This window comes from Phymastichus coffea, unplaced genomic scaffold, assembly GCF_024137745.1.
Source record: "Phymastichus coffea isolate CEN01 unplaced genomic scaffold, Cenicafe_Pcof_1.1 PCOF00051, whole genome shotgun sequence".
In the NCBI taxonomy this organism is placed as follows: Eukaryota; Metazoa; Arthropoda; class Insecta; order Hymenoptera; family Eulophidae; genus Phymastichus; species Phymastichus coffea.
In genome coordinates, this window is record NW_026706862.1 from 1819365 (window position 1) to 1841895 (window position 22531).

Here is a 22531-nt window from a genome sequence, read left to right on the forward strand (position 1 = left end):
ATTTAAAAATTGTTTATATATATATATATATATATAAAATAGAAATTTAAAATCACTGCTCATTCTGCACATAAATTTTCTTGAATAAAACACCATCAAATATTCGATTAATATGTAAGAGTATTTATTGAAAAACGATATATATCAACATATTTACTTTGACTTTAACATTCACCCAACATACTGATTTTTGTAAGAATACTGACAGACTTTTCCGTTTCGGATTCTTTGGTCTCTAGAACTTGTGATGCATTAATAATTTCTATTTCGGATATACCATTAGTTGAAAGATGAGATGAATTACTAATGTCACTGACTGTACTTATTGAATCATTAAGTGCATCTTGTATTACATTGTGAAATGATGTTGATTCATTAATAATAATGATTGGTATATTATTATCTACATGATTAGATGCTTCATATGGTTTTGTTATCAGTTTAAAACCATTGTAATAATCAATAAATGATTGTTGCAATTCAAAAGCATCTGGTACAATATTATTAATATCACAGATGCTCAAGTTGATACTGTTAGAACTGTTCATATCGTATTTCTTTAACTGCAATAAATTATAAAGTAACTAAAACGAAACATGCAAATAAAAACGGAACATGCATGCATATGCATTTCACACCAATAAAAATACGTGCAACATTTGAGGTTAGCAGAGTTGACGATGCCGCAAGAAAAGTTGAAATATAATATTATACTCACAATGGAAGTAATAGCAAAGGCTTTCGAAATTCTAATCCCTCAGAAGATGTTTTATTTGCTCATCCATGTCGATTCAGCATATAAATAAAATCAATAACTTTAACTTGTATAACGTGAGCCCGAATCCCGCATCTGCCGAAATGCTAGAAGCGCGGGCAAAGAGATATGCACGGAGATACGCGGTGAGATTTAATGATGAGCACTTCAAAATTAAATTGCACACGAGAACAGTTAGTGAGGGTGCATGATCGGTAGTTGAGGAAGCATGCACGTAACCTAACGAGTTTCAACTGCACGCGTCACAACCCAAGCAGTCTGACTCCTCGTATAGCCGTATAGAGTTTTTCGCGTGTACTACTAGTTCCAAACTACGCTGAGCCAGAGCGAAAGAGATAGCATCCATTTCTTACTGTAGCGTAACTCTAAGCCAAAACTATAGGCAGCATGCACTCCCCTCCGCCCGCGCGCTCGGGCTCTATACCAACTGTTTTTACTTTCTGACAACACGTGGGGCGGCATTTTTTTATCTTTTCCAGGCAAAAAATCGCCGTCTTGCCAGATCAAAAATATTGAAAATTAAATTTTTTAGAAACTAAGAATATTGAGAAATAAAATAAATATAATTAAAAATTTGTCCAAAACATCCCTTAAATGGTGTTATTGTCGTCATCAATCAACAATTATTATTCCTTTTTTTTTCATTCAGAAACACAAAACGGTTCCTGACAAATTAAAAATTACATAATCGCGGTTGTAATTTTGGATATGTGTTACCCCGTACGTAGGATTTTTTCTGAAAAAGTCCGGATAACATACATTTTAATTATAAACTTGAATATAAAAAGTCGATTTTGATGTTATTACCTGGAAAATTAAATTATTCAAATATCCCAGTTAGAAGTAATTCATCCTTTATAAGGGATATTTTTGTTAACTTTTTAATCATATTGCAAGAGTGGTCAGCCTCCGTGCGCCTTGGGCTGGTCTCTGCTAATTTTTCTGGGTTCTTTCTCGGTAAAGAAAGCCGGCGCTGACTTTCACAGGCCGAAGTTCGCGCTGGTTGGGGGAGGTTGATATAAAGAATCGGACACTTTAATTCAATTATACTACATATGGCGATCTCATTCGACAGAGAGGCGGCGCCGGCGAAAGCGTAGCCCGCAGGAAACGACGCCCTGGCGACGATGGAAGCTGCTGCAGGAAGGGCCGCAGCACGGCCTTTGCTTCGTAGACGGTGAATGGTCGCTGCGTGTACTGGCTCGGCTTCGGACTATTGGCTTCCTGGCAAGTGTGGCAGTCGCACCGATGGCAGTCGTTCCCTTCCGGCCAAATCTCGCTCCGTCCAGTCTCTCTAGGCGGCCCTAATTACTTGAGAGCTCGCGCCTAACTGCCCTTCCTCTCTCTTAATTTCTAAGCCTCGCGCCGCCGCACTCCCACTTCTCTCGCCGTCAAAAATCAGTCAAAATCACTCTCTCTCTCTCTCTCTCTCGCTCTTCTCGCTCTCACTCGCACTCACGGCGACACCTCGCCGATTGTCGCGCTGCTCTCTCCAGATCCTGCAACGACACCAGTATGTAGTCGCTATATAGCGTACAATTGGTCGCTGCGTTCACGCGAGGAGAGTGCCGCCCACAGGGCTAGCGAACATCGCTATAACCCTGTCACAGCCCCCCGCTAAGCCGCGGAAGCCGCAGGCACCCGTGGGTTACCCAACGCAACCCTCCTCGCTCGAACACAGGACCAGCGAGAAAACGACTTAAAACTATAGTACAAAATCAAAATCATAAAACTTCAATAATTCAGCTCGCCAAAACCTTCAAAAACAATAAAAATAAAAATAAATAAACAAACAGAAATAAACATACCATACACAAAACAAAATAGAAAATAAAATAAAATAAAACAAAGCAACATAAAACCCTTTAATAGTGAACAGATTTGGTACCTCAGCCTTCTCATGCCTTATCTGGGGCTGCGCCTCTGCCAATCGCCCTGGCAGCGAGCTCACACGCCTGGCGTTGGATCCTGGTCACTTCTTCCCGTTGTTCTGGCGTTAAATGTGCTAATTCTAACAATATTGCTGCTACGGGATCGCGGCTCACACCTTCCCCCGCTACAATTTGTCGTTGCGAATGCACTAACTCGAACGGGCTCTGGTCTGCGATTTGAGGCTGTGGCTGCGATCTCGCTACCTCGGCCTCCGCAGCCCTCGAATGCTGGATTTTCCTACGGCGACGAACCTTAACTCCCGGTCTTGGTGCTGGTATGCGTGTCCCATCGGGGAACACGCGATACCTATCCCTTCCACTACCTATGTTATACGGTTTAGCTGGTCTATCGGCAGCTTGATGCAATAACGTCACATCAGCCCCGCTTTCACCTAACTGTCGCGTCGATTCCGATTTATCAGCCCCAGACAAAACAGCCACCCGCATATCCACGTTTTCCGCCTCAACATCCATAGCTACCGGTGCTTCCTGCATCGCAAGTACCTAATCTAGCGAACTCGCCATGATCGATGGCTCTGCGACAGGCAGAGCATGCTTTTCTCGCTGCGGCTCCTCTCGCGCCTCCCCAAGTTCGACCTGAACCATTCTATTGTCCTGTGCTATCAGAGCAGCACATGCAAACGACGGCTCGTAGTCATTGAAGTTCGGCTTTTTCCGGTTCTTACGGCGTCTTCTCGACGTTCCATATCTAGCCGCGTCTTCCTCTTTTCGAAGTTCCCTTAGGTATTCCAGTGGAACTCCATCCGTGCTCGCGCGCGACGTCGCGCTTACCGGCGGCAACCTACGAGGTCGCGGACGCTCCGATGCAGATAATGGATCCGGTGTGCTAAAGCGCAAAGGACCCTCCGGCAGCAGATCCTCCGGCCTAATCAATTCATTCACGATCGGGCCAAACCTCCCAATCAATTCCTGCCTTCGCTCCGGAGTCCGCACACCCCGACAAAGCTCAGCTATCAACAACGGTGAGACAGCCCTGCTGTTGTCCCATTCGTCCAACAAGCTTGCCCATGAAGTGGATGGTTGTACTTCCACCGGCAGCCAACTCCCAGTAGGCTCAGCCATCGCCACCTGATTCTCGAATCCTCGTCTCGGTGACGGTTTTACTGCGCCCACCGGCAAATCGTGCGGCCATTCGGCGACCCTTGCCCTTGCTTCAACGGCCGCAGCAGTAGCGGCCACCACCGCGCTCCGACCAGACGGGCGAGTAGCAACACGAAGCGTACCTCGCTCCGTGCGCCTCTCAAATGGTCTCGCTACCGCTACCTCCAAGACCCTGTCCGCGATGAAGGCAAGGTCCTTCGGCGCCCCCCTCGGGAACAGAACCAGCGTTCTCGCCTTGGTTCTGCCCCGTAGCCGCGCCCGCATCAACAAGGTCACACGCGCCCCGCGGCACGATAGGCAGCTCCAACGCCGATTGTCCCTGCTGGCCTTCCTCCACCACTCCTGGCATCTCGGCGTACTCGCCAGAGAAGCCTGGCGTTTCCTCCAGCATAACTACTTCTCCTGTAATAAACCATGCATGTATTAGCCTTGCTACCTCATCCGACATCCAGTCCGTTGACCAGATAATCACGGTTCTGTCTTCTCCTAACTCGTCCAAGAAATAAAAGAAATAAAATAAACAATACAAACATCACACTCACACAAACATCACACAACAAACAAATCACTCTCGGCTGTTACCTTTCCTCGTGCCTCGAGGAAGCACGTATCTTTTGAGCTCAGATACATGAGCCATTGGTACCTGTTTGCTGTTATTCGTGGTCAACATATAAATTCCCGGAGAAACCACTCGCAAAATCTTATACGGACCGGTATATCGCGGATCCAGTTTTGCGTTTTTCCCCGCACTCGCGCTTGACAGAGTGCGTGCTAGCCTCAAGACTAGATCGCCGACCGAAAACTCTACGTCTCGACGTTTTCTATCATAATGTTTCTTCCGACGGTTTTGTGCTTCTTCGATATGTCTAATCACAAGATCGCGTAACGCATCAAGTCTCGCCATACGCTCGCTCCAATCCTCGATCGACGAGCGGATGATCGGCGTTCGCGTTTCTACCTCACGACGCAGGCTTTTAGCCTGCTGCGGTTCGCGGCCAAAATTCAAGAACGCCGGCGAGACCTTTGTGCTCGCCTGTATCGTCGTATTCAGCGCCTGCCTGAATTCATGCAAATACTTATCCCAATTCCTGTGATCCTGATCGACGAACATCGCCACCATCAGCTTCAGCGTCTTAATCGCTCGCTCGGCGAAATTCGCCTGCTGATGGTACGGCGGACAAAGTACGTGCTCAATCTTGTACTCGTCTAGCGTCGCTCGAAACTCATTCCCACAGAAATTCTTACCATTATCCGTGACAATATACCCCGGTATCTCCCATCGATACAAAATAAGCTCTTCAAGAGCCTGCGCGAGAGCTTTCCCCGTAGCTGACACAAGAGGTTTAAACTCCACGTATTTCGTGAATAAGTCCTGAAACACGACTAAGTATCTGAACCTATTCTTACTCCTCGGGAGCTCAATCACGTCTGCCGCTATCACCAACCACGGTTGCTCAACTACGCGCTTGCTCATGAGGCCCATCGGAAATTGTTGTTCTATTTTATACCGTTGGCATTTCTCGCACGATTGCACGAATTCCGTGATGTCATAATACATTCCAGGCCATGAATACACCCTCGGGACTCTATCGTAGGTCTTATCCCTTCCGAAATGTCCTGCCGAGGCCTCGCAGTGTGCGTCTCGCATCACTCGAGCTCGGTGTTCTAACGGTACCACCAAGCGCCAACACTGCTCACGGTTTGTAACCGGATCAAGTAATCTATCAGACGAGAATCTATACAGAATTCCGTCCTCCACTCGCCAATTCCGAAATTTATCCGGTCTCGCAAGTACGTCCTTCATGCGCTGCAAGTATTCAGGGTCCTTGATCGTCGCGAAAGCTGCTACATCCTCGCCGTCCTCATACGCGCGCGATAACGCGTCCGGCGTATGATGCAGGTGACCTTTCCTGTACACGATTTCAAAAATGTACTGTTGGAGTTCTAGAACCCACTGCGCCAACCGACCCGTAGGTTCCTTCTTATTGCGTAGCCAAGTAAGTGCCGTATGATCCGTGACTACCACGAAATGCACTCCCTCAATGTAAGGGCGGAACTTTTTAATCCCCATTATCACAGCCGCGCATTCCAACTCCGACACAGTATAATTGCACTCGTGCACATTCAACATTCTACTCGCGTAGCATATAGGGTGTTCAAACCCATCGTCGTCCTTCTAAATTAGACACTCACCTAACGCATACGACGATGCGTCGCAATGAATAAAGAAAGTCCTCGCAAAATCGGGTCTCGCCAAAACCGGTGCCTCCGTCAGCGCTTTCTTTAGCTTTTCGAAAGTTTCGGCTTGGTCCTGCCCCCAGTGCCAACGTTCGCTCTTGCGCGTAAGCTTCATGAGCGGTACTTTCATCTCGCTCTCATGCTCAATAAATCGCGCATACCATCCGCACATACCGAGAAAACGTCACAACTGCTTAACGTTTCGGGGTTGCGGGAAGTCAATCACCGGCTTAATCCGGTCCGGATCAGGTCGCAACCCTTGACTATCCAATCGTTATCCCAAGAACGTCACCTCGGAGCACCCGAATTCACACTTCGTCACGTTTACTTCGAGTCCCGCGTTTACCAGCTTCTGAAGAGCTCGCTCAAGCCAAGTCAAATGCTCATCAAACGTTCCGGTTACTACAATTACGTCGTCTAAATATTTGAAAACCTATGGCTCAAATTCCGATCCGAAAAGCGTTTCCATCAGCCGTATGAACGTCGCCGGAGCATTTACTAATCCGAAAATCATATAATTACATTCGAATAACCCTAACCCCGGGACCGCGAATGCCGTATATCTCTTGCTCTCCTCGCTTAGCGGTACTTGCAAGTACGCATTCTTCAAGTCGATTTTAGAAATATAACGCGCCACACGCAGTCGATCGAGAACTGAGTCAATGCTCGGCATCGGAATATGCATCTGTTTTCGTCGCCTTATTCACCGACCTTGAATCTATACACATTCGATTCGTGCCATCTTGTTTTCTGACTATAACCGGCGCGCTACTCCAATCGCTTGTCGATTTTCTGATTAGCCCCGATTCCAGCCATTTCCTTGTCTCGCTTCGCATAAACTCCATCACCTGTGGCGAATATCGCCTCAAGGGAGTTTTTACTGGTCGTGCGCCCGGCACGTCGATCTCATGCTTAATTAAATGCATACGCGCAGGTGACTTCTCGGGTACTACTCGCCGCACCAGGCGTTCCACTAATTCGCGCTGCGAAGATCGCAACTCGGAGAGCCCCGCGACCTCGGCTCTAACGCGAACACGCGCGAGCCCAGGCTCACTCGGGAACTCCACTCTTTCGCGCCTCAGCTCCGCGAACCAGTGCCACGGGCCATCCTCTATATGCCATCTCCCATTCGCATGATCCGTGCCAATGCCGAACTCCTGAATGAAGTCCATCCCGATTATCATGTCGTATTGCTCTGGCACATCCACGACTCGCGCTACGATTATTCGAGACACTCCGTCGATCTCAACCCTGAGCCGAAGTTTCCCCACGATCCCGGTTTTCGCTCCCGAAAACCCGAATAACGCGAAGTCGCACGGCTCAATCTTGTCTACAAAGTCGCCGCGTATCCGCGGACCCACAATAGTCACCATCGCACCTGAATCGTACAGCGCACTGTAAAGCTTCCCCGCGATATGGACTACCAACAATTCGCGATTTTCCACCGCGTCCACTTTTGGTTCGCCCACGCATACACGAGCACAGAGGCGCGAGAAACCTACACCGGTCCTCGATGACTCGCCTCGCTTCTCGCTCCCCCGACTATCCGTCCAATCTTTGCGTGTCGACTCGCATCCTGCGCCATCCGACACTTCCAAACCCTATGCGATCGGTGTTGCCCTAACTGCTACCTCTCTGCTCAGCACCATAAACTCCCTGAACGAGGTGACGGATCGTGACGACGTCTCGTCTACACCATCAAGGTCGTCAGTTTTTGAGTTTCCAGCCTGAGGCGATCTCTCAGTCCGAGTTTGTTCCGGAACCGGCCGCGCACGCGCCGCTTTCCCCTCTGGACTTCTCGAGGACCGCGCGGTCTCTGCAGTTTCCATCGAGTTCATGCCCGGCTGATCCACCCCGGGCGTTCTCGTCGATTTACCTCTCGACTCACGCCCGAGCATCGGACTCCCTTGGCCATCTCCTCGATTTCGCTCTAATTCGCGTGAATCCAGCATTTCCCCCGACTCCAACGCTCGCTTTCCTCGCTCGCGCTCGGGCCCTGCTTCACGCCTTCTTGTCCATCGTTCGTTGAATTCGATCCAGACGAACTCTTTCCTCGAACTTTCCTTGGTTCAATCTTTTGCGCCCTCGCGTTGCATAGAGGCCTCTGTTTTCGCGTTATTCGCGCTCAATCTAGCTTCATTTCGCTCCACCTGCTGTTGAAACTTTGCGAACTTGCTATAAAACAGCCTCATGAACGCGACTTTTGCCCCGTTGGGTTCCCTATTACGCACAACTACGCGGAATCCGTCGAGCAACTGGGTCCCACTTTTAAGTTTTCCAGAGCTTTGAGCCACACCTGACATTGCAGACATGTTTCCAACGTCTTATTTTCTTTACCGCAGCCTTGGCACGTTAACCCCGCTCTACTTCCTTGTGAACACCGGTTCGCGTAATGTCCTAACTGTTGGCATTTGTAGCAGCGCACTGGGTTCTTTCCCCGATTGCGACTCGCACTTTGGTCAGAAACCCCTCTGCCACTCGTGCCTCCAGCCCCCAACGGCTCCGAACTTGTTCGCGTCGGCTTCAAGTTCTCTGGGCTTGGGCACTCGGGCTTCCGATGTCCCAGCCCCCCGCATTTGTGGCATACGCCCTGAAAGGTCACGCGCCCTGCAACGTTCCTCGCAGCAGGGCTCGCATTTTCCCTGGGTGGGCCCCTCTGCAAATGAGCTAGCTAGGATAACACGGCCACTACATCTCTCGGCAACTCTTTTGACGAATCCACATCCTTACGTTGAGCTACACCTTCACTATCCGGATTGCGGCTTCTTCCTACGGGTTTTGTTGCCGACTTATTTTGCTTTCCTTGGCGGTCCTTACTATTCTCATTCCCGACCGCATAAACCCGTTCGCCCATCGCAAAGTTCGCACCGCTGCTAGTCTTCGCGATTCTTGTTGACGAATCTCGGCGGTAAGCGACTTCCGGCATCAATGACTCTTGCGGCGCTGGCGGCGGGCGGTAGCGATTCTCGATGTCCCGTCTGCGTTCGAATCTCTCCCCGTAAACGCGAAGGTCTCTGAGCGTTTGAACCTTTTTCGCCTTGATATAATTGCGAAGTTTCGGGTATAAGTTATTTTTAATCAACTCAAGCTGTCTACGTTCCGAAAGCTTCGGTTCTAACCTACTCGCAATACAGGAAGGCCGTGAGGAATTCACCTAATGGCTCATCTTCGCCTTGAGTTCGGCGGCGTAGCACGTCGTAAACATCCTCGCGCGCGATCGCCGCGGACAAAACTGGCGCTGGAATTCATCTTTAAAATCCTGCAATGTATCCCAGCTCGGGCGATTCGTTTTCCACCATAAAGCCATTTCCGCGCTAGTAAACGACAACATTAACGCCGACAATATCTCCGCGTCCTTGAATCTGTAAAATGATTACATTTCATGCAATCGCCTCAAAAATTGCTCCACTGACAGTCCGCCCTTCTTTGAGAATGTTAAAGACCAACTTCTTATCGCCGTGACCGCGTCTGCTTGTTGCCCATTAAGAAATCGGCCCCTTGGTTTGCTCGCGCGCTCTTCCTCTGGCGCGCTCTCTAGACATGTTTCGTCGTCATCGAGCGCCGAATCGTAGTCCGTGTCCTCTGCTTCATCTGGCTCTCTACCGGCTTCACGCTTGCCTGACCGCGCACCCGCGGTATCATTCACGCGCTTTTGATCGTAATTCATCTCACCAGGTCGGTACCTCGCCACCAGCTGCGCGCCATCACGCACCGGCGTGCTCGTACTTCCCGGGCCACGCGTTGCTACCTGCGATATGCCCTCGCGTTCGCCCCGGCTCTCGGCATTATTTACCCTAGATGCTGCCGAAATCAACCACGCAGGCCAAAACGTTTTTACTGCGCGCTGCCACATTGATGGCTCCCGACCATGGAAACTCTCCAGTCGCCGCTCCGCGCGCGCTCGCACAATCTCTGTTTGCGTGTTCGCAATACCCAGAGCTGGCGCGAAGTCCGTCGGCACCGAACGATGCAAGCCCGCTCTTTGTTTCCCTCCGCACACCTCTTCACGTGCAATGGCATCATCTGTGGCGGGAACTCGCGTCTCCGATGGCAACGCACGTGTCTGCCGCATGACGTCACTCCGCTCTCGTCGAGCGCTTACCGCTGCGTTCACCTCCGCCTCTAAAGTTTCCAGCAGTGATCCGACCCGCGCCGATGATGCGCTTCCCGCATCAACGATAGTCGGTATTTCACCTGATAGAAAATCGTCGGCTCTCACAGGTGGTGCCGGTTCATGACGCACGCTATATAAAAATGCGCAAAATGTCCTGTCCTGCACGATCGCGGTCGTACCGTCCGTAACTAATCCGTTCGATGTCATCCATATCAGCAATTCCTGAATTTGCATTACCTGAATGTGCTCCCATATTGACTTTACTACAGGAATTTTCATAACCCGCCTTCTAAACGCTTCTGGCCGCGGCCGCGATTCCGCAGCTCTCCGATGCTTGGGCGATCTCGTCACCGGCATCGTATAGCACGCGACCCCGCGCGGTAAACAAACAGGCACCAAAACAGACCCAAGCTTTCCTAGGCTTATTTCACCTTTACTAGGCCTAAGCGCGTTTGTCCTCTTTGTTTTCGAGAACAGCTCAACGTGCACAAGCCGGCATGCCCATGGTGCGAGTACGCAACACAAAGACCTTACTCAGCCTATAAACACGTCTAACCTTGAGCTCACGCTCAGCAACAATCCAAACAGCCGAGAATGATCGTTGCGATTCTCGCAACTTTCAAATTCACAAACACACAATTCAAACGTACAAATTTGACTAGCCAAAACACCCGGCTCGAGCAATCGCAATCTGCGTAATAACAGCACACAAATTTACAGCGTAATCGCTTAATCACAACACCGCGATACTCGCCTCAGCCCGTTTCACTAGCTCCGGGCTTCCGCGTAACTCGAGCCAAATGCGTTGACGACACAATAATGACGAAAACTCAAAATGTCCCATGCAACTAAAATTGTCCCTTTTTCAACTTATTTCCACGGCTCTCGCTCGCTACTCCGCGAATTCGCCGAAAAGCGCTGATCGGCCGAGAGACCGCACTGTTCAAAACTTATCACAAAGGGAATTATCGCGATCACCTCTTTCCAACCAGAACAAAGCGATGCGAACAACGAAAACCCGCCGAGATTAAACAAGGGATGCCATGCAAGAGTGGTCAGCCTCCGTGCGCCTTGGGTTGATCTCTACTAATTTTTCTAGGTTCATTCTCGGTAAAGAAAGCCAGCGCTGACTTTCACAGGCCGAAGTTCGCGCTGGTTGGGGGAGGTTGATACAAAGAATCGGACACTTTAATTCCATTGTACTACATATGGCGATCTCATTTATTGACGCCTTTTCACAAATATCGCTACAAGATTAACTTCGCCGCGGTGAGCGCGCTCGCTCAACCTTTCCGCGACCAGAGTTCGCGGGATCACGCGAGCGAGATCGCTCAGCGTGCGCGATAAAATCAAAATACGCTAATGTCCGTAATCGAGCGAGAGCTGGCGCGAGAGAGATAAACTGGCTTTGGACCCACCGGATGCCGACGGTCCGTCGACAGAGAGGCGGCGCCGGCGAAAGCGTAGCCCGCAGGAAACGACGCCCTGGCGACGATGGAAGCTGCTGCAGGAAGGGCCGCAGCACGGCCTTTGCTTCGTAGACGGTGAATGGTCGCTGCGTGTACTGGCTCGGCTTCGGACTATTGGCTTCCTGGCAAGTGTGGCAGTCGCACCGATGGCAGTCGTTCCCTTCCGGTCAAATCTCGCTCCGTCCAGTCTCTCTAGGCGGCCCTAATTACTTGAGAGCTCGCGCCTAACTGCCCTTCCTCTCTCTTAATTTCTAAGCCTCGCGCCGCCGCACTCCCACTTCTCTCGCCGTCAAAAATCAGTCAAAATCACTCTCTCTCTCTCTCTCTCTCGCTCTTCTCGCTCTCACTCGCACTCACGGCGACACCTCGCCGATTGTCGCGCTGCTCTCTCCAGATCCTGCAACGACACCAGTATGTAGTCGCTATATAGCGTACAATTGGTCGCTGCGTTCACGCGAGGAGAGTGCCGCCCACAGGGCTAGCGAACATCGCTATAACCCTGTCACAATATTTATTTAATTTTTTAATTTTATTTATAATGCGATGATTTTGTTTCAGATTTGACAAATTTTAGAATTATTATATAGTCAAAGGTATCAAAATATATCATTTTTCTCTTATAAGAACAAGGGAATATGTTACGTGACAGTTTTGATGTTTTTTTCAAAACGACCACGTGTTAGACCGTTTTAGCTCCGAGTGGTCCTGACTCGGGCGAATTGAACCTTCGGTACGGTACCCCGACCGTCTCAGCGAATGGATGGCGTTTTTGCCGACAATGTTCGAAATTATTAAAATTATTAAAATTGATTATTAAAATGAAAATATACGGGTAACATAAGATAGATTTATATATATGTAGATACATAAGATAACATGTCTAGTATTGATACCTCTATCGCGTTACTATCTAATTTACAATTTATTAAACAAATATTCTAAAATACGCGGTCGGTCGTCGTTACACACCCGATCCCGGTACGCAAACAAATGGATTCACCGAAAGAGGAACACTGAATATAGTAAGTAGTTATCGAAATAAAGAGAGAGAAAACAAGGAAGACATTTCGCTTTATCGAGAATAGAGCGTGGAAGTACTCACTCTGTTGTTTTGGTCCTTTTTTTGGTTTATATAAGTCTGATTTGTGGTGTTAGCTTTATTATTTGAATTCAAAACACGATAATTAATGGCAAACTCTTTTCTCTCTTGTGCTCGGAGACTTAAGTCAAGTCGATTTAATTAATACTCTGGCGAAAATAGCGTCCGTACTTTAGAACCGGCTAATCGCAATTACTCGCGCGCCTGCCTCGCTACCGCAGCCTACTCTCCCTCTCTCCTTCCTATTTTTCGTTCCTTCTCATTGCTTTGTCTCTGCTGCAAAGGCTCAACAAGCGCGCACACGTGCGCTGCTGACTTCAGCAGCTTATCGCTTTTACTATGTGTCGAGACTTGGTTTTAGTCACTGCTCAATTTCTGTCATATAACACCCTTCTCCCGTTAGGAAAGTTGCCGCCCTTGGCAATGTATCAAGAGCCACAGGTTCTACAATTAATTATGAAAAATGGATTGGTAAAGAATAAATTAGTGACTAAATTAGTAAATATATAGGTTCTTTATTTCTAGTCCATTATTATAATTGATGATAGCGTATAAAGAAAGGGGTGTGTATTTATATTTAATAAGAGAATAACCCGGTCCTAGATTGTTATCCGCGCTAAATCATCCGAGATGGCCTGCGCCGTGATGTTGGTCCCTACCGCTGGTTCTGTAGGTCCAGCGAAGTCGATTAGTGTCTGTTCTGGTTCCACGTTACTAACGTAATCAAAGTTTCTAATACTACAGTCCTCCAGGTACTGGTCCCATTCTCTTAATTGTATAGACCTGCCGCAGAAGTAGTGTTTTTTCAAATTACCTCCGATCTGCATATCGCAGAGTAACCCGTGCTTGCTACGTTCGTTAGAGGTAATCCAGTGGCCGCAGAGATCGTGTTTTTCGTACAGGTCCAATGCGTTTTCGCCGTACCTTACGATCCTGGGGCGAATAAGTCTGGCTTTATTCGCGACCACCCTTTCTGCGTCGGAAGTATAAATAAATGCAGCGAACCCCATTAAACCGTTCCCATTCCGGATTCGTACGTAATTTATATAGTCTATAGGGCCAAATTTTAATAAGGCCTTATTTGCCATTCCTTCGGTCCAATTATAGGGTAGTAAAAAGTGAAGCCTATTTAAGCGATTGTGCTTAGGGCCAAGGTTTTTTGTTTGGGGGACCAGTGCGGCACTACTCAGGCCGGTATTTTGCCCGTCCTCTTCATCAGATGAGTCTGGTTTATTGGCGGCTTCCGAGAGGTCGTTGCCGTCAAATATTGCCTTCTCAAACTGATAATAAGTCGGCAATTCCTCTTCCAATCCCAGAACTTCCTTGGAAAACGGTTTTCGATCGTTGAACAACTGCTCGATTGCCTCCTGGGCATGAATGGAGTCCACAAAGTAAAAAATCGTGCATCCTAGGCTTTCCCTGAATTTCTCGGGAATAGCCACGTCGATTATCTTCTCCAAAGGTCCATATTGGCAAGCGAGCCACATTGCTTCCGCTTTCCTGTTTGGGTCCATGTACACTATTGTAAGCCGGTAGTTTTCATTAAGCATCGGCTCAACGTCATATCTGAGCCGTGGGTCCATGTTAAAGATCCTGTAAATTTTAAGTATGGTCCTTTAGAAAGATGAATGATAAGACAGAGATAAATCGGAAGTGAAATGTACAACGAGAAGCGTTAGACGGGGTATTACAATTAGTCCACGGGTAGTACTAATTTACAAACATGCAGTTATTCAAGGTATTATCTAATCGTCGGTGCGTGTATAACTAAGATTAACAAAAGTGACAAAGATGATCATACTTAATTTGAAAGAACTTCTTTTAAGCTATAAAATACATATTTACTTTTAGATAACGTTTGAGTATAATCAACTTTCTTCCTTTTTGCCACATTTCATTAGTCGATGTTTGTGCTTATTTCGTCTTCAGGTGGAGTATCAGGTTGGTCCATGGACTTAGCTTTCGCGGGCTGCTGAATCAGGGCGGTTAATTGTTTGGTCCTGGTCGAAGAAATCGATTGCGTATTTACCTTGAGTTCAGGATCAATTGTAGTATGACTTGTGCTTACGACTATAAGAAGTGACGGTGGTCTTCTAACTTCTGATTTTGGATAACGTCCGTTAGCTTTTTTCTCCCTTATCCTTTTCTGATGCTGCCACATGCAAGTCCTGTCATGGTCTTCGTAAATCGTAAGCTCTATTTGTTCATCACATAACCAGTGGTGTTTGGTTTCATGGTCCTGATTCCAACGTCGTTTCCGTACTTGCGCGAATTCTGCGCCATATATTGGGTCACACTCTTCTACTGCCCTGATGGCGTCAGCTGCATCGTAGTATTGGACGTATCCCAAGGCCAATGATCCCCTCGAGTCTTTCAATACTTTATGATATAAAAAGGGTCCGAATTCTACGAAATGCTCGAAAAAGGCCACTTCTCTTCGATTTTCTTCGATAATCCACGGTAGTCTGCAGAATAAGCGTGTGTTATCAGTTGGTCTTGGTGAAGATTTCTTAAAGACTCTGGTCCTTCCTATACGCGATGAATGTTTAGTTATTGGGTCAGGGGTCCATGATTTAGTCCTCCTAGCTATTTTAGCATGTTCGATTTGATCGAATTTACATAACACAACTTTTACGCTGATACTGGACACTTTTTCCAGTACATGAAACTCCTGAACTGGTCCGATCTGTTCTAGTCTGGGTAGAAGTTCATTTAATAGCAGGTGGTCAGGGTAAAGAATTTTTATACTTTTAGGATCCTGTACCGTATTACTGGTTATTTCACTCATGTCGTGTTTTCTTCTCTTTTTTTTTCTGAAACAGATCATGAGTTGGTCATATAAGTATGTTAGTAGTCATTAAGTTAATTCTGCGATTTGGGGTTGTAGTGCAAGGGTATTGTCGTGTCGCTTTTGGGGGTTAGGTTTCGGTGTAGATGATGCTTTTGATTTTGTTTCATTTTGGTCCAATGAAGCGTCGCTTAACGTATGACCAACAGGTTTTCTCGGTTTATCCGTGCGTTTAGAATCCTTCCTAGTCTTAGTCATTTTTAGACTTTGGAAAATCGATGTGGTTCTCGCGATAGGGTCTCGATTAGGTGTAGAAATGTCAGGTGATTTGTGAGTTGTAGTGCTATGTGAGGTCCATGTGCAGTTAGTGCACCATTTATACGCAAGTGCAATTAGTGACATTATCATAATAATATTGATACTTAATCCTCCGTAGATCAGTCCGGATTGATAGGTAGTAATTTTATTGTGTTGACTTATAGTTTCTGCTTCTCCATAATATCATTTAAGGCTTTTTCTTGGCTGGTCCACATTCCAGATTGCGGGACCCATTTTTCTAATTTTATATCTGAATCGAATAAGAGATGTACGGTAGGATATAGATTCGTTAAGTTGAGGTTCAAATTTGGTTTATATAGGTAAATGTTTGTGTCATTTTTTTTTAACTTCTGTTAAAAGAGTCGCATCGCTCGTGTATCCAATACAGCCTGGGGCGATTTTAAGTATCCCTTGCCCTTGTATGTGGATCATCTGGTCCATTCGGTCCGGACAAGCAATTCGTATAGTGTCCAGTTGATGAGCAGAGAAAATCCACGACCCGTCCATCGAAATATAATTCCAGTGCGTCGTTTCCTGATTTTTCAGTACTATATCACAATGGTACAACTCATGGTTGGATGGTTGTGTTAGCATTCTTAATTCACAATTTTTATTCAGATTAACATCTAGAAGGGGTCCATTTACTGAGCATATAAAGGTGTAGTGAGTTCGACTGCAATCTGATAGAGATTGATGGTCCATTTGCATATACTGTTTTTGATCCGAGCTCAAAGCTAAGTAAGGGTAATTATATTTTATATATGCCGACCTTTTTTTAGAGATCGATAATTGTGGTACTAATATAGAATGCAATCTATATAAATTGTAGTAATTTCTGTCCACTAGGGGCAAGTGCACCACTATATACGAGGTGTGATCAAAAAGTAAGGTGAATTTTGAAATTTAGCGGGCTACGTCCGTTCGATCTTCGACTTTTTTATTTGGTTATGTCGGTACACTCGTCTAGAACATAAGTTCCAAATTTCAGCTTTGTAGTATGTTTGGTTTGTTTGTGAGAGGCATCAAGGTTAGAAGTGTTTTGCATGCTCCACGATTTGCTGCTGTCTAAAAACATGGATCAAAGAGTTTGCATTAAATTTTGTGTGAAAAATGGAATCAAATGTTCCAAAACACTTGAAATGCTGAAATTGGCATACGGTGAGTCTACTTTAAGCCAAAAAAATGTTTACAAGTGGTATAAACTCTTCCAAGAAGGCCGAGAAGACACCGACGACGAACCTCGTTCTGGACGCCCCAGCACATCAACAACTGTTGAGAATGTTGAAGAAGTGAAGAAAATAGTGTTGGGAAATCGTCGAATTACCATTAGAGAAATTGCTGATGATATTGGTATCTCATTTGGTTCGTGCCAATCAATTTTGACGAGTGTTTTAGACATGAGACGTGTGTCAGCAAAGTTTTTTCCGAAATTGCTCAATTTCGACCAAATGAAACGTCGCATGAGCATCGCCCAAGGGCTACTGAATGACGTCAACGATGATCCAGATTTACTCAACAGGGTTATAACAGGTGACGAAACATGGGTATACGGTTATGACGTCGAGACTAAGACTCAATCGTCCCAGTGGAGGCATTCTGGATCACCAAGACCAAAAAAAGCACGCCAAGTTCGATCAAATGTAAAGGTTTTGCTTACAGTTTTCTTTGACTGCAGGGGCGTGGTGCATCATGAGTTCTTGCCACAGGGTAGAACAGTAAATAAAGAATATTACCTGCAAGTTATGCGCAATTTGCGCGAAGCAATCCGCCAGAAACGTCCGAATTTGTGGAAAAATAAAAATTGGCTTTTGCACCATGATAACGCCCCTGCTCACACATCGTTGCTTGTGCGCGAATTTTTGGTTAAAACCAACACAGTAACGATGCCACAGGCACCGTATTCCCCAGATCTGGCCCCCTGTGACTTCTTCTTGTTCCCAAAACTGAAGAGGCCCATAAAAGGACGGCGTTTTGCCACGATTGAGGAGATAAAGACGGCATCGAAGGATGAACTAAACAAGATCACAAAAATGATTTTTTGAAATGCTTTGAGGATTGGAAAAAGCGTTGGCACAAGTGCATTATATCCGAGGGGGATTACTTTGAAGGAGATAAAATAAAAATTGATGAATAAATAAATATTTTTTGAGAAAAATAAAAATTCACCTTACTTTATGATCACACCTCGTATGTCCTTCCATCGCGATGCGATGCGTCAATTTTATAAATTCTAACAACTTTTATATTGGAATCCTTTTATATTGGAAATGCCCATCAAACGACGAAAAAGCTGTCTTGGGCCTGTCTTCTTCTCTTAAAGGTATTTGTTGAAAGCCATTCGTAAGGTCAAACGTTGAAAAATAAAGGGATCCCCCTAGTTGATCTAATATATCCTCTATATTCGGTAAAGGATAAGCGTTACCGACAGTTTTTTTAATCAATTCTTGGAAATCGATGACCATTCTCCACCTTGGGGTCCTATTACTTGCCGGGCTTTTAGGTACTATCCAAAGTGGCGAGTTATATGGTGAATTCAATTCTTCTACACTCGGCAACAAAATTATCGCAACAAAGATTTTTCATCAAAAAATTGCCATTTTTCAAATACTTGTAACTCGGTCAATTTTTATCGTATTGAGATCATTTTTTTTTGTTTTGTAGAAAATTATGTGTACTTTGAGAAATAAATGATATCCACTGTCTGCAAGATAATGTCACATTGCTATGTCTTAATCAGGCATACCAACTTTTTTTTCTTAAAAAATTCAATAGATTGCACGTATGCCTGGATTACCAAAATTTTTCTTTCGAAAAACTACAGATTTCCTATCAAAGTGCACTTTTCAACGAGTATTTTAAATCAAAATTCGACACTCCACGATTTTTTTCGACCGAGTTATGCCATTTTAAAGATATTCTAATGTTTTAGTCAACCTTACCGACAAATCAATTAAAAAAAATAAAATAACAGTTTAAGGTGGCATACTGGCCAAGAGTTAAGGCAAAAAATCATTCAACATTAATTTTACTATACAGCGTCCACAACAATTAACCATTACCGTCGCAATTGAAATGCCTCGGCTTACTGAAATCGAATCTGCTCAAATTGTTGCCCTGCTAGAAGCGGGATTGAATCAAAGCGAAATATCCAGAAGAATGGGGATTCATCGTTCAACGGTGTCACGCGTTCTTAGTCGGTATGAAGAAACAGGTTCTTATCGCCGGAGACCTGGTCAAGGTCGACATAGGATTACTACAAATCGAGAGGATCGCAACATTGTTAATGAAGCTCTGCGCAATCCAAGGCAGGTTGCGCGACAAATTGGAAATAATGCTTTACCAGGCAGACGAATTAGCGCTCAGACGATAAGGAGACGCCTTCATGACAGAGGTTTGAGATCACGAATTCGTGCTAGAGTGCCTAATTTAGCAGCAGTCCACCGACGAGCTCGTCGGAATTACGCCCGAAATTATCGATATTGGACACCAAGAGAGTGGAGACATGTATTTTTTACAGATGAATCTCGGTTTTGTCTGTACGGAAATGATACTAGGATTCGAATTTAGTGTCGTCGATGACAACGTTTTGCACTAAATCACGTTGATCCAACTCGTGCGTTTGGTGGAGGATCCATTATGGTTTGGGGTGGAATATCAATGAACCATCGATCAGATTTAGTGATTATCCCAACCCATGGACTAACAGCGGGACGTTACATAAACGAAGTTTTACGTCCTCACGTAATTCCAATGCGTCGGCAAATGGGTCGTAATTTTATCTTGATGCTGGATAATGCACGCCCTCATACTGCAAGAATAACTCGTACTTACTTAGCAGAAAAAAATCGTGGAGTGTCGAATTTTGATTTAAAATACTCGTTGAAAAGTGCACTTTGATAGGAAATCTGTAGTTTTTCGAAAGAAAAATTTTGGTAATCCAGGCATACGTGCAAACTATTGAATTTTTTAAGAAAAAAAAGTTGGTATGCCTGATTAAGACATAGCAATGTGACATTATCTTGCAGACGGTGGATATCATTTGTTTCTCAAAGTACACATAATTTTACACGTGATTTAGTGCAAAACGTTGTCATCGACGACGCCAAATTCGAATCCTAGTATCATTTCCGTACAGACAAAACCGAGATTCATCTGTAAAAAATACATGTCTCCACTCTCTTGGTGTCCAATATTGATAATTTCGGGCGTAATTCCGACGAGCTCGTCGGTGGACTGCTGCTAAATTAGGCACTCTAGCACGAATTCGTGATCTCAAACCTCTGTCATGAAGGCGTCTCCTTATCGTCTGAGCGCTAATTCGTCTGCCTGGTAAAGCATTATTTCCAATTTGTCGCGCAACCTGCCTTGGATTGCGCAGAGCTTCATTAACAATGTTGCGATCCTCTCGATTTGTAGTAATCCTATGTCGACCTTGACCAGGTCTCCGGCGATAAGAACCTGTTTCTTCATACCGACTAAGAACGCGTGACACCGTTGAACGATGAATCCCCATTCTTCTGGATATTTCGCTTTGATTCAATCCCGCTTCTAGCAGGGCAACAATTTGAGCAGATTCGATTTCAGTAAGCCGAGGCATTTCGATTGCGACGGTAATGGTTAATTGTTGTGGACGCAATATAGTAAAATTAATGTTGAATGATTTTTTGCCTTAACTCTTGGCCAGTATGCCACCTTAAACTGTTATTTTATTTTTTTTAATTGATTTGTCGGTAAGGTTGACTAAAACATTAGAATATCTTTAAAATGGCATAACTCGGTCGAAAAAAATCGTGGAGTGTCGAATTTTGATTTAAAATACTCGTTGAAAAGTGCACTTTGATAGGAAATCTGTAGTTTTTCGAAAGAAAAATTTTGGTAATCCAGGCATACGTGCAATCTATTGAATTTTTTAAGAAAAAAAAGTTGGTATGCCTGATTAAGACATAGCAATGTGACATTATCTTGCAGACGGTGGATATCATTTGTTTCTCAAAGTACACATAATTTTCTACAAAACAAAAAAAAATGATCTCAATACGATAAAAATTGACCGAGTTACAAGCATTTGAAAAATGGCAATTTTTCGATGAAAAATCTTTGTTGCGATAATTTTGTTGCCGAGTGTATTATTCCGTCTTCCAATCGTTTTCTTAACGTTTGAGAAATAAATTGTCTATGAACGGGAGGGTGCTTATACTGTTTGGTATTTACAGGAATTCTATTTTCAAGATGAATTTCATGTTCTATTAAGTCCGTGCAGGGCAATGGTTCTCCAGGAAGTAGAAATACGTGTGGGTACCCTTTTAATAGTCGCTTAACGCTTTGGAACTCGCTTGGACTAAGATGTCCGGTCCTAATCAATTGTAAGAGGTTCTTTCCCCTCCTCTTATATTAATTATTAGCCTGCACGGCTACTTTGGACTCCGACACACTTTCGTCTTCAGAGCTGGAAAACTGCGATTTAAACTGCTCGAATGGTAAAATTTCTCTCGGGTCCACTTCAATGGTGACTTCCTCGTCATCATGTGTATTAATCGCCATGATTTTACAGGTATTATTTACATTTGCAACTACTCCCTCTCCAAGAAATACCTTTTCGTCCTTCACGTCAATCCTGGGCAAGTAGCCTTCTGTCAACTCGGTTTTGATCAAGTTAATTTGAATAACTTGACGGGATCTTGGTCCTATGGTGTACCTGACTTTACCGAGACTGACGTCGTCCTTTGCTCGACCAGGCTTAGTGTTACTAATCCCTTCGTTAGCAAGTTGCTCCATCGCATAATCCAGGTCCGAATCAGCTCCAAGTTCTGATATTTCATCATCTCTTGGTACTATGCACATAGCTTTGATAAGATTGTCTTGTAAGCGCTCCACAGGTACATTAACAGGTAGAAATGGTATCGGATTCATCAAGTCACTGTTTACCATTAGAGTTCTATTATAATACGATATAACTGCACTCGCGTCTATTAAATAGTCCCTTCCTAGCATGCTATCTTCTTTAATGGGAAAATTATTCCACACTATATGAAATTCAGCAGGCTTGCCATTTATTGTTAGCAATACAGTGCCTAGAGTCGAAACCGTGTGTGCAGTTATGCCACTCAGCGTAGTCGACTCCCTTGGGTCGAACCCAGTAGTCCAATGTAAAGTATTAAATTTTATAAGATTTACGGCCGATCCAATGTCGACTATAAATATGGTCCACCGTTTATCGGTCTCGGTTATTCGAAATCTTACTCTTGTAGGCGCATAGATTTTATTATCTCTTGCGCTAGGTCCCCGATCTGCGGCAACTGCGACGACTGACTCGGGAGAAACGTCTCCGGGTTTTTCAGTATTGTCATCACTTTCGCTGGCGGTACTCCCGGCTTCTCCACTTCCGGCATCTGTCCAACTTCCGTCATCAGTGTTTTCGCCTGTTATTGTCGATGATTCTGAGCCGGGGATGTTTGAGATGGGCCCGCTGCATTCACTCCAGGGCGAGCCCCGTTGAAGTTTAAATTACCAGCATTTCCTCTGAACTACTGATACGGCGGGTTCGGTCTTAACTCGTTGGTTTTCTGTTGTTGGTCATAGGCAATTGCCCCGTATCTTCTTCCCGTAGGATTTTGATACATGTCCGTATCAGGATTGTACAATCGTCCTGGGTGACCGCCATTATCTTGAAAATTTTT

At 45.4% G+C, this 22531-nt stretch overlaps 1 protein-coding gene across 1 annotated transcript in view; it reads right to left on the bottom strand.

Annotated features, from left to right (window-relative positions):
- Positions 1 to 22531, bottom strand: part of LOC131665444 (probable 18S rRNA (guanine-N(7))-methyltransferase) — a 162849-nt gene that overhangs the window by 97268 nt on the left and 43050 nt on the right.